The sequence below is a fragment of the Chiroxiphia lanceolata genome, chromosome 4 (assembly GCF_009829145.1).
Source record: "Chiroxiphia lanceolata isolate bChiLan1 chromosome 4, bChiLan1.pri, whole genome shotgun sequence".
In the NCBI taxonomy this organism is placed as follows: domain Eukaryota; kingdom Metazoa; phylum Chordata; class Aves; order Passeriformes; family Pipridae; genus Chiroxiphia; species Chiroxiphia lanceolata.
In genome coordinates, this window is record NC_045640.1 from 33,231,825 (window position 1) to 33,244,630 (window position 12,806).

Here is a 12,806-nt window from a genome sequence, read left to right on the forward strand (position 1 = left end):
AAACATCAGTTCTGTCAAGCAAAGGAGGAATTAGGCATGAGGCTTGACTCTTCAAGACTACCACCACAGCAGCCTGCCTTGGTGCTCATTTCAAAAAGCACAAAGCCAATCCTCACAACAGTGCTCCAAGTTGCACATACAGCCTTTCTACCCTTACAGCCTAAGTTCCCATAAGAGAGGCACAACTGAGCACAGTGGCACAGCAGCTTGTCTGCCTCATTGGGCTGCCCACCAGCAGGAGACAGCTCCCAAGTGGCACCATGAACAAAATCCAGACTCCTTTCAAAGCCATCCCTTTCTGTCCTTCCTTCATGCTTCTGGTCTGCAGGGATTTGCAGCCTGTTCACCTGATCAATCCATTGCACGGGTTTTGTTTTTCTTTGGGAACAGTATAGGTCTCTTGCCTTGCACCCCTTCCAGTACATCTCTGTTTTTCATCCCCCATTTGGGTAGTCTCCCAAAGCTTATTCCCATGAGACAGGACAGTAGCTGCCCTGGAGTACAATATGGGGGGGTGGGCTCCCTGAGGTGGGTGAAATGGGGGCAGAGCCCCTTGGTACAGTGAAGACCCAAGCTGTGCCTTCAAATTCCTAAAACTGTGGTGCCTGGGTGTCCCTCCTTACTGGCAGTGCTAACCAGGGAGGGAACAGGTGAAACAGCTCCACATTTTCATCACTTGAATGGTCTGTTGAGGCAGTGACAAAAGCTCCCCAGAGGAGGAAGAAAAACCACTTCAGTGCAAAACCACATTTTCAAGGTCAGTCATGAAGTTTAAGAATATTATTTTATGAAAACAAATGAAAAAGAAAGTTGCAGCAATATGCACAATTCACTCTGTGTCAACAAGGACAAAACTCTTTATTGAAATCTCTAACAAGGGGGTTAATAAGCTCTACAAAATGCTAGGTACTTCTGAGTTGAATGCACCATTTAAAAGTTTCAGGGTGAAATAGCATCCTGGAAGATGTGCCTGAAAAATTCCCCTAAGCAAGGAGAAAAAAAATACTCTGATGAGTTATTTGTTGCTTATCTTGGACTGCTGCAATGATGCTGTTCCCTTAAAGATTATCCAAGCAGCAGCCAAGCACAGAACAAACCTTTGTGCTAGTCCTTGTAGTTGTATGGGATACCTAGGCCTAAACCCATTTTGGATCCTCAGTGTAGGAAAAAATTGCAATAAGCCACTTCCACTGTGCTATAGATAAGCTTAGATTAGTTTGCCTGCAGGTAACCAGCATAAATGGCATAACACCAGCTTGACAATGATAAACTAGGCAAATTATGTGTATACATGATGATGGACAATGCGTTGGTTTGGTTATATTTTTCATAGAAAGTTTTTAAGTATCCTAGCTATGATGCTTAAGAGTACAGTATTTTTATTTTGAGGGATTTTTTGTTGTTGTTCAAATTACAAGAATAATCAGAGATTAAACAAGCATTTGGAGATGTTACAGAAGTGCTCCCACCTTCTGAGCCAGAACTATGTAATTTACTTTTCAAAGAACTCTGATCAGATTTCTGAGTTCAGTTCATATGAAACAATAAAGTAAACCAAATTCCATAGCCATTTGCTTTGCTGAAAGGGGTTTTAAGATTACATTAGAGATTGTAAGAAACACAATGAAGAAAAGAAAGAAAATAGTCTGTGTTTTAAAATAAACCAAGAATGGTCACAGAGCAATAAATGGCCCAAAAAGCAAATGTCAAAAAGGCGACTGAAAAAGAAATGCCAACAGAAGCACAGTTACACTAAATGTCCCCTTATCGCAAAGATAAAAAGCAAAGGCTGAACTTGACAAGGCTGAAAATAAGTTTGACAGCCTTAGACAAGAATTATAAGATGACCTTGGCTACACTGATTTGAGTAAGCAGTTGTAGACAGATGGGCACTTTCAAGTATATAATATTCCTGGGTCTGTAGGGACAATCTTGCTGCTTATAAATGAGGTCTGAAGAGTCAAACGAGATGTTGCAGTGTTAAAAATGCCAAACATTATCTTCAGAAACAATCTAAAATATCATAGTCTAAACACAAAAACATCTGGCACTGAGAAGAAGATATCCAACCACAATAATGGAAATTCAGATAAAACAAAAAATAATAGAGCTATTGTTCCTTGTTCACTCTTGGTACAATACCAAAGAGGATATATCTGGATGACAGTGAAAACTTTATCATATATCTCTTTCTGCAATTGAATTAATGCAGAAAAAATCACTTAATAGAATTGGAAGTCATATATTAATTTTTAGGAGAAAATATTGATTCTCAATAAAGTCAATTAATTGCTAGCAATTTACATTGGAGGGGAGAGGTGTGACTCCTAGAGCTCTGTTCTAGGTGTCCTCAGCTACAAGGTACATGAACTATTTTGTGTAATCTCCCCATAAAATATTCTTACACCTTGCCTTGCAATTATTTCACTGGACGGTTTTCTTAAGCAGCTCTATAAGCCATGATCTCTTTTGAAACTCCCAGAAACTCAAGTGTTTCTTCTGTGCATGTTTCTCTGCTACACCAGTAACACACTCATCACCAAGTCTGTTTGGGTTTTAGAGACATTCAGTGACAGAGGCTTTCATGTTCCTCAGGTTTTCTGTAGATAGTTAGATCAGCTTCAAGATGGACGGTACTTCAAGATAGTACAAACACTATTATCACATTGCGCGGAGATGTGCAGACTTCAAATAAACTTGAAACCATGACTTCTGTTTTTCTCCGACCTACCAAGAATTGCAAACAGCTTTTTTGTGCTGGAGAAGTATTTCACTTACAGCTTTCATTTATTAATTAGAAATCTGCAAAAATAAGAGGATCTTACAGCTTTCATTTATTAATTAGAAATCTGCAAAAATAAGAGGATCATTTTAAACATTTTAGTTTGCTGAGTTTCAGTCTATAGTATTGAGCCCTCACAATTAATCATTCGTTAAACTCTGCTCATTCAGAGTCTGTGGATGATGTGTCATTATAGTTTTTTTCCTTAAGAGTGACCTGCATTACTAAAAATATGCAGCAGGGAAACAAAATAAACTAATATTTCATCTTCCATGTGATGCTTGTTCTTTTGAAAAAAAAAGACTGTAGAAGTTGCATATTGTGCAAATATTTAAACTTAATGAAAGCTCAACAACATATCAGAAATAAGTTTGCTTTGTCTTTGAGAAAAACACATGAGAATTTGTTTCAGGTCCCAATAAAAAAATACCAAAGTACTTTTCAGCGGTTTTTAGGTCAACCTCCCTTAGATTTACTTGTAAGGCAACTTCGTATCATTCATATGTATCAAATCAGTCCACTGTTTTATTTGCGCAGTTCTGAATGAAAACTACTTTCAATGTGTTTTCCATTAAAAAAGCTATTTGTTGTGGTCTAAATAAGATTTCAAATGTATTTTGCATTATAATTCTAGAATTATACATTAATCATAGTTGAAATTATGAAGGCTAAACATAGTGTTCTAAGTGCTGTGAAAATCCATACCCTTCAGATAACTAAAAGAAAATAATGTTTTCAAATGCCAAACTGCTGAAGGGACAACTTTCTTCACAGCCCTACCAGATGGTACGTTTTATCTTCTATTACAGAAAAACATCATTAAGAACATTAAAGCACCTGGATAGGGATTATCAGAATGTAATAATGGCAAAATGGTGCTTTTCCCATAGCTGATCAGACTATGGAAAATGAACAACAGGGGTACACATGCATGCCTGCCCCAGAAACAGTGAGGGTAAGGGTTGGTAGCAGTTTGAACATGAGCAGAGATGTGAAGCATGGATAAATACCAACCACAGAGCATGTTCAAGAAAATAACGAAGTTTACAGAGAAAATTCAATAGTTTGCTACAGGTTTGACGACTTATTCTGGTGGTAAGATCTGTGGTGGTACAATATAACCGTTCTGATACAACTTTTAATTATTAATATTTATCTTATATGTAGGTTCAAAAATAAAAATAAAAATTGTATTTTGCTGTTCTGGCAAACTCTCAAGCTTCTTAGAGCAAAAGCTGTGGAGTTTGGAAGGGGGATGTTCATGCGATTCTTAAGAGAAAATAAAAAGCCATGTTTCTTAGGTCCAAGAGCTCTCTCTAAAACTCTGTTTTCTACACATTTTACATCTACATATTGATGAAAATGTGTGTATTACAAGTTAAATATTCTTGTAATTATTTCAGTGTTATTTTTCATTTGTACCACCCAGGACCAGAACTTCCAAATAAATGTATTTCTGCTTTGAATTCACAAGGTAGAATCTCATTTGGTACTGCTCATTTTGAATCTCTGTTGCTAATACATTTGAAATTGCTTCTGCTCAAGAGAAGGGCCTTTCTACAGATCAAAAACCTGAAAAAATTTGCAAGTTATTTCAACTGTAACAACCTCCTACCCAGATGTCATTCTCACTCTCCCACATTTTTGTTAGCAAACTGAGATCAAAATATATCCAACATTAGCAATTTCTCAAAATACATGCCTTTCATAAAGGCATCTGAATATAAAACTTCAGTGCTGTAATCAATGGCATGATAGTACAGTGAAACTCCCAACCTGCCTATGACTCGCATTTCTGATTGCTGTGTGTCGAGAGGTATGAGCAGTTACTGTCTGCTACACATTTTCATTTAAGAGAAAAAAATATTTTCCTTGTATCCCATAAACTCAATTTTCAAAGCATAAAACTTATTTTGGTCACACTTTTTTTTTTAAGGTCTGCTGTCAGACTTTGATACGATGAATGGTTTTGTCTGGCAAGAAAATTTAAAAAAAAAAAAAGGAAAAAAGAATGATCTGTTAAAACCAATTATTGTTACATAATACAAAACATCACTCTTCAGGGCACGAGTCAAACAAGTCACTTTAAATAGTAATAAATGTTCACTATCAGATTTCTGTTTCCTTCAGCTAAAAGTCCAGATCCTGCTCTTGCTCAAGACAGTGTATCAAATGGAGACATCCCATTTAAATACCCACTTCCTAGGCAAATGTGACAGACAGGATAGTCAAAATTCATTTTTGCTTTAGATTAACTTGTTTCTATCGTAGTTGAGGAAATGAAATCTGAAGTGTAATTAACTTGTGTATTTATGACAATTTATGGTTTAGATTATCACTTCTTTACTGAATTGATCACATATTTTTTACTAGAATGAAAAGGAGGCAAGGATAACTTGATGTATCTCCTTCATATAATTCATACTTTTCAATCAGGATATAGAGCATGACCATCACAATTCCACAAAATCTGCAGGAAACAGTCTGCAAAGTGAGTTGCACTGAATAAAATCCAGCTGCTGGGGAAGGGGATGGTGTTGCAAAAATCATCCCTCTTTTTTCTTCCTGCAGCAAAGGTAGATTTTACACTGAGAATCAACAGCATATATGTCATGTCCTTTGGACTGCATGCAGCAATCATTTAGATATTGGCTTAACCTTAAGCACACAGTTGTTTAACAGAGTGTTTTAGTTCAAGTGTTTTCTCACTGTCCTACTCTTGCATAAACATTCTTAATTACTTGAGGTGAATTATAAGTGCATGTATTGGTATTGGCTGGAATTCCACGTACTTAACTTTTTGGGAACTGTACTTACTACAATCAAACAGGAAAATTACAAAATGAAAAAACTTGCCATTTTTTATTGCCACCTATGAATTATTAAACTTTAATTATAGTTCCTTTAGAGTTTTCAATGACTTACAGTCTTGTTACACATATTTTGAATATTTCAGTTATTGATAGTTCAAATTAGCACTAAGACAAAGTCTTCATTAGCACTTTAAGAATTTTAGAGTATTCTTACCAGAAACAACCTAGAGTGTTAAACGTGTCATCGGTAAATCCTTCATGCCTTGTGCCTATAACTGGGAAACAGCATGATGCTTCTTCATGGGGGAAGTGTCAGTTAATTCTCATGTATGAAAAAGAGGCAGTATCATAAAATTTTCCATTCTTTTCCTCTCTGATGTAGGGATAGAAAAAGTCCCAGCTAGGAAATAATGCATTCTGCCAGTTTTTGTCAGTGCTGGGTTATATACACAGTAAAATGTCACCTTTGGTTTCCTCCCTAATACCCAGGAAGTAGCACTCTGGCCACCTAGGGATCAAACGAAGGAGTTGGGTTTTTTCCAGAAAAGGCAACTAAACCTGGGTTTAGACCATGCAAGGCTTAAAATAATCAGAACAAGAATTTCAAAATCTCAAGCCTAAGGTTTCTTTTGATCCTGGCTTTATGTCAGCTTTGTCTGCTAGACCCTGTCCAATTTTGTCACAAATGCTTCCATTTCCTCTGATCCTCACCTCTCTTTACCGAGCTGGAAGGCAGAGCTCCTTTTGACCTGGTGTTACAGTGAACCACAACAAAGAGAGCCCAGGTAAAGTCCTGAGTAAAAATCCCAGCTCTGGTAGAAGGTAGGATTACTCCTCTAGCATGATTATCTTCTCCTTGTCACCAAAGAAATCCTGTAAATGTTAATGGTTCAATATTTTCAAGTCAATGACTGTCACACCTTAAATCTTTCCTAGTAGTACATCAATTTGTGTACAAACACTTCCTTTATGACCTTTCGTGTAACATTATGTCCAGCTTGTGACCAGCAATCCAGGTGCATTCAGTAGGCAATTTTGCGTTATTTAACATAAATTTTATTAACAGCACACAGTAGCACGGATGTGTCCTCAAAGGTTAGGATTCTTTCTTCTCTATTACAAAGAAAAGAGTGTAGTAGTAAGGAAGAAAACAGAGCATAAAGCTGCTGAAATCAAAGCCTTGGAGAGGAAGTGAGAACAAGTGTTTAATGCAGCAAGGAAAATTTCAGAGATTTTTGCGCTGTGAGCTATGTTGCTCCCAAAGGTCTAAATCTCCTAGATTTAGACTTTGAAACTAAACAGTATGGTCAGTCCTGAAAGCAACTGGATTGAAAAGTGTGAGGTTAGTCCAGACAATTTCACATTTGCTAGGCTGAGTAGCTGAGAGTCTTAGAATTTGTTTTCCCTAAAATCTCCAGGCTATGGCTCCTCACAACTGCTAAAGGAAAAGATGTGGAATTCACTTTTTCCTCTCTTGTGCTTTGCCATGAGAAAAATGAAATCTGCAATGACACAGAATTTGGAGCTCCATCTAAAATCCAAGAAGAGAGTCAATGTAGGTCTTTAGATTCATCTTTCCTCTTCAAAAAAGCTCTACTGTGAAACTAGTGTTTAAAGCCCTTCTCAAAAATGGAGCAGTTCCTTACTCACACTACTGCATTTGCTTATGAAAATGTGTTACTTACTCAGTCCCAACACAGCCAGTCCAAGTGGCAGCTACTTCGCATCCCTGGTATAGCAGTGGAGACAGGCTGAGTCCAGTTGAATACGACAGTAGCTTCTCTGCTCTTAAAAATTCATTTGTGCCTGTGAGGTATGAAATAAATCTGAAGCCATTTCAACAGACTGTGAACAGAATTAGGATTTCCAGGATTAACACAACATTGGTTTTTTACCATAGAGCAAGTGAAAATGCTTATTAAAAAATGAAATGCTTTGTTACTGTTCAAATATTAATTAAAGACTTCAAAAATTACAAAGCTTGAATGCACAATTCCCAGGGAATTGAAATTGGTCATAAAAGAGATTTAAACAGATGACACAGTTTAAGGTAAATGCATCTGTAACCATTACATGCTTGTGAAAAATAGCACCATGTTTCTTACACTTCAGGAAAATACTGGGAAAAACTGAGACTGTTAGAACAAGATTTGCTCAGTTTCATCAGAAGAACTTACCAATTCTACAGATTTAGGTGTTAAATTCCAGTAGTAACGCTTATAAGTTTATTAATACTGAACTAAAAAGCAAGCAGGAACACCATAAGCCATATACACCATAATACAGAAAAAATCTTCCCCTAAATTCCCTCTCTTTTTATTTTTAATACCTCTCTAAGCTTCATTCATTTGAACAGGGCACTTGCACAAAAGCCAATGGGGGATAATGATGCAAACCAAGATCTGAGTGCAGTGTTGTTATCCAAATTCAGAGATAAGAACATAAAAGGCACAGAAGATCAGGCCACAAGCAAGAGCCGTAATCAGGCTTTCCAACTTCTCTCTGTAATATGCTTTTTTTATGTAGCATATGCTTGTGGTAACAGAGATAGCCCTGTTCTGATGATTGTCTAATGATATGGGAGCATTTTCAAGAAGGTCAGATCTCTTCTCCCTGTTCTGTGAAAGGTCAGCAGCTTCTTTCAGCAACTTATCCTTTCGGATCCCCTCTTTAGTTAAAAATGGACAGCATGAAAATGAAACGTATTTGATTCACCAAATAAACTTGCTGTGAAGTTTGACCTGAATAATCTTTTAAATTTGGTTCATCTGCCAAGGGATAAAACCAATTTTTCATACAGCTTTACTGAAAGCAACTGTTGTCACCCTAATGCATGATTAACTTTCCAAAAATAAAAAACCAAGTATTTTTTCCCTCAAACCTGACATAACCTCCACATTTCATGAGAAACATGAGTGCTTTTGAATCTCGAACGGTTCCCAGGATAATAAGATACATCTGTTCTACACAATGACTAAGCACTATAAATAACATAGTTTCAGCCCAGTGAAGCAACCAAAGTAACAGTCAGTTACCAGCAGAACAATCTTCAGACAACAATCACCACTAACGATGAAAGCTCTTGGGCTGAGAAAGACAACTTGTAATGCCACTGAGGAATGAAGAGAGACACCAAGTGAAGCTCCTGTTTTACTTGTGCAGGCAGTGAGGAACGTTCTGCTTTGTAGGCATCCATACAGGGCAATTTAACACCATGAATAAGCACCCCAGTGCTAAATGAGCACAAAAACAAAGGAAAAAGAGCAAGAACTCTGTTGTATCAGGAGTATTCTGAATCCACGCTAATTAGCCTTGCTATTAGCAGAGCTAATTTACTCTGGAAGAACACTAAATTGCTACTGGACCCCACTGGGGCTTTTGCAGCACAATGGGCAGCCCATGGCATCACCTGGATGTGCCGCTCACACAGATCTGGCTCAGGGATCACTTACAGGAACACAGCTCACAGCCCTCTTCTGTGATATAGCAGAGCTTTTATAAGTCATTCTGTTGACACCACCTTACACTCCTGAAGGTAGAATAGAGAAGATATAGGACGATATCTTCAGAGAAAAGCTCTGGCCTTGCTAAAGGGAGAGGTGAACTACTCTCCTACTTGAATAGGGCCAGCATTTCCCTTTCCTTGAAGTGAGTCCCAAGCTGTTCAAATAGCATCAGCTACTTTTATAGTCACAATACTTTACCTCTGAGTTCACTCCAGCTGGAATTTTTTGCTTAATGTGTATGGATCATCTCAGCCACCTCTGAAGGGATCTGACCCTCGAGGTCAAGAGTCCACGACATCCATTTCATTCTTGCAACATTACAGGGCTGGTTTTCAGCCCTGTAAGAAAAGGATAATTCTTCAAAAGAAACTCAAGTAAAAGGTAGATGAGGAGAATGTAAATGCTGTCCTGGCTGAAGTATAGCTGGGACAGTTCAAGCTGGTATCCGTATATTTCAAAAAAGTGCCAGAGTAACCACAAACTGTGGTGATCCTTACTGTGCTTCCACAGACTTTGAAAATCCATCAGTAAAGTATAATTTCTAAAAGCTACTCTTTCATTTTCTTTCTGTATTATATATTTATAAATATTACCTTATAGTGCCGATGGATAGAATAGTCCTTTGTATTTCCTCTGTTTTTAAAGTACTGGTTTTTTCTTGTTTTTATGGAATAAAGTCCAAAAGCTAGGAATACATCATTTTCTCCTCTTGATTGTCTCATTATATATTTGCATGCTTCAACTGCCAAAGTATATTTAGCTGTTCCAGTCTATCCCAGCTCTTTTTTCTCATCAGTAATATTTTTGCATAAGGTCTTCCATCAATCCCTCCCTGAGTCATAAATTTTAGTCTTTTTCTACAGTTTAAAATTACAGTAGAAGGGCCAGCCTTTGAACATGTACTGCTTAGCACCAACGCATCCTCCAAATTCTTTTAACTCCTTCCCTGATGTCAGAGGTCTGCTGACCTCCTGTTTTGTCTTTAACAAACAATTATTACAGCAGATACTTATTTAATCATCTCATGCAAAGATTTTTGCTATGATATTTACTTTTGTTTTAAATGCATACAGTAAGGGGAAAGCAACTTAGCCTTTCTGGTACAAAGAACATTTCTGAAATCACAGAAAAATGGTCTTCGAATTGAGGGTGCTGGTGCCAGGACATGAAGTACTGGTAAATAAATAACCTTTCAATTTTGTATGCTTTTAATGTTATTATTTAGGCTTATTTTCTTACAACTGCATGCAACATATAGTGAAAAGAATCAATCAGAGACCACAATGGCTTAAGAATCCTACTTACCAAATAAAAAGTTGAGAACTGATAGACACACTGAGAATCTGACTTTCCACATACATCACCCAGGTGTGGTGTGAAGGTTTTTTCTTTCTACACAAGTCAGCTGTCAAGAGCATCACCATCTGCACCCTCCTTGCCCTGGGTGAGAGCTGCTCTCAAGCAGGCTGCGAGATAACCAGCAGCTGAAAAGCCTAACCCCATGAATGGCTGGCTGCTCCAAGGTATGACATTCAGAACTTTTTGGCATTTATAACAAACATGCTGTGATTGAAAATTCAGGGCTTCATGTTACTCATTAGAAGACTCATGTGTGTTCCAGATGTGCTCACCTGAGTTTGCTGTGAGAGTGACTTTTTACATGGGTAGATAGTGATCAGAGAAGGAGGAACAGTTTTAACTTAAAATAGAAGAGATATTAAGAAGAAATGCTTTACTCAGAGGGTAGTGAAACACTGGAACAGGTTGCCCAGAGAAGGTGTGGATGTCCCATCCCTGGAATTGGTCAAGACCAGGTTGGATGGGGCTTTGAGTAATGTGAGCTAGTTGAAGGTGCTCCTGCACATGGCAGAGGGATTGGACTAGGTGATCTTTAAGGTCCCTTCCAACTCAAACCATTCTATGATTTTGTGATTACAGATGTAACCAGAAAAATACACCTTCAAGTAATCACGGAAACTTGCCAATGTGGATTTGAAGCAAGATATGGATGGCATTTTGAAAATGTCAAGTATTTCCTATGCTAGAAAATACATAATCAGATGTACCAGAAAATAGTCAGATGCTCCTTTCTTTTTACTTAGAGTCTTTGTACAAGTACCTTTGCATTTAATTATGATAAATGAATAAACGCCATCAAAATTTTCAAAAATATTTTATTTGGTAAAAAAATATGATGTTTTTTCACTGGTTTGATGTCCAGTGGCCTGAAAAAAATAAAACTGAGCTCAAATGTTAGGAAAACCAACCTCATGACAAACTTAATGAAAATGTCACAATCTTCATGAGAAATTTTTTCAGTCTAAAAATAAAGAACATCTGAAAATCCACTTTGCTTTATGCTTATTTACTTCCTGCCTTACTAGCTTAATTGTAGAACACAGAAGCAAAAGCTCTTCAATGCCACACCTGGAAGAGATACCAGGTACACCAATTTGACTAAAATCTCTCTGGGTACTTAATCTTAGAGATTTTTTTTCTTTGAACTCTTCACATGTTAATAAATTTAAAAGGTGGCCTCACAATGAAAACTTGATCTGTAGCTGTTATAAAGTTGTCTGAGCTGAGTCAATCCTACAGATTGCCATAACTCCTTTTGCTGTCTCTACTACACTTAGAAAAGTCTTTATGGGGAATATTTCATGCACTGAACATTAACGAAATCGAAAATGAAATATCCTAAACGGTCAAAAAGGTCGCTTGACAATACACCACAAAGAAGATGCATAAGCAGCACTAAACAAAACAGCAGATCTATTATTTACAAAACTGAGTATAGCATCTGAAACACAACTCCATTATGCATTTCAGCATTATATTTCAATAAAGTGCCAGCAACTAATTTTAATACTGATAGCTTATTGTACATTCTTACCCTCTTTCAAAAAAAAACCAAAAAAAATGGACTAGCTATTTAATTTTCTGAAAAAGAAATCAACATGTGTACATTAAAAACTTGTTCATTTATCCTCTATATTCATCTATTCATCTGTCATTTCCCTCTCATCTACATAGAGATAATTCATTTTACTATAGAATTTCCTTTGTACCATGGTCTAAAAAATGTACTTGCTTCATTTGTTCCTGCAATCTTCCTTAAGGAAATATAATTGCACCTCTATCTGAAACATCATTTTTAACTCATCAAAAGCCCTTCACTGCCCAACGAGCTGGCCTTAAAAAGTTTTCCTATGCTGTAACTAGAGATGAATAAAACAAGAATCAAAATGATTAACAGTCAGTGAAGTGAAGTGAACTCAACTCATGGGGAACCCAAGTCAGACATAGATTCCTTTAAATATGGGGAAATGTCCCCAGTATGGGGTCAAGTCCAACAGATAAGCTTAGTCCCTTTATAATGACTGGTTATCCTGTAAAACTTATTACTACTAGAGAATTTTTGTTACTAACAGCATACTAAATCCTTTCCATTAAGTTCATATGATATTATCTAGACATTTGCTTGAATAAATGAAACATTATGTGCTAGATATTTTATAAAGTAACCTTTTGCACTGCATCAAAACAAACACTCGAAAAGAGGCTGTTTGATGCCACATACAACTGCATGTAATAAGGTTCTGAAAGCAATTCACTGAAAAGTGTCTCACCAGGCAGACATGAGTCGTTTTGCCATGAATATTCCTTATGTTCAAAAAATGCATTTAGAAAACATGAGTTATCCCT

At 37.0% G+C, this 12,806-nt stretch overlaps 1 long non-coding RNA gene across 1 annotated transcript; it reads right to left on the minus strand.

The window, feature by feature from the left end:
* Positions 1–7,286: 7,286 nt before the first annotated feature.
* On the minus strand, positions 7,287–9,420 carry LOC116786297. Its single transcript, XR_004356869.1, has 3 exons — positions 9,300–9,420; positions 8,729–8,828; positions 7,287–7,401 (listed from the first exon to the last, which is right to left on the minus strand). It is a non-coding gene; the product is annotated as an uncharacterized LOC116786297 (long non-coding RNA).
* Positions 9,421–12,806: the final 3,386 nt, after the last annotated feature.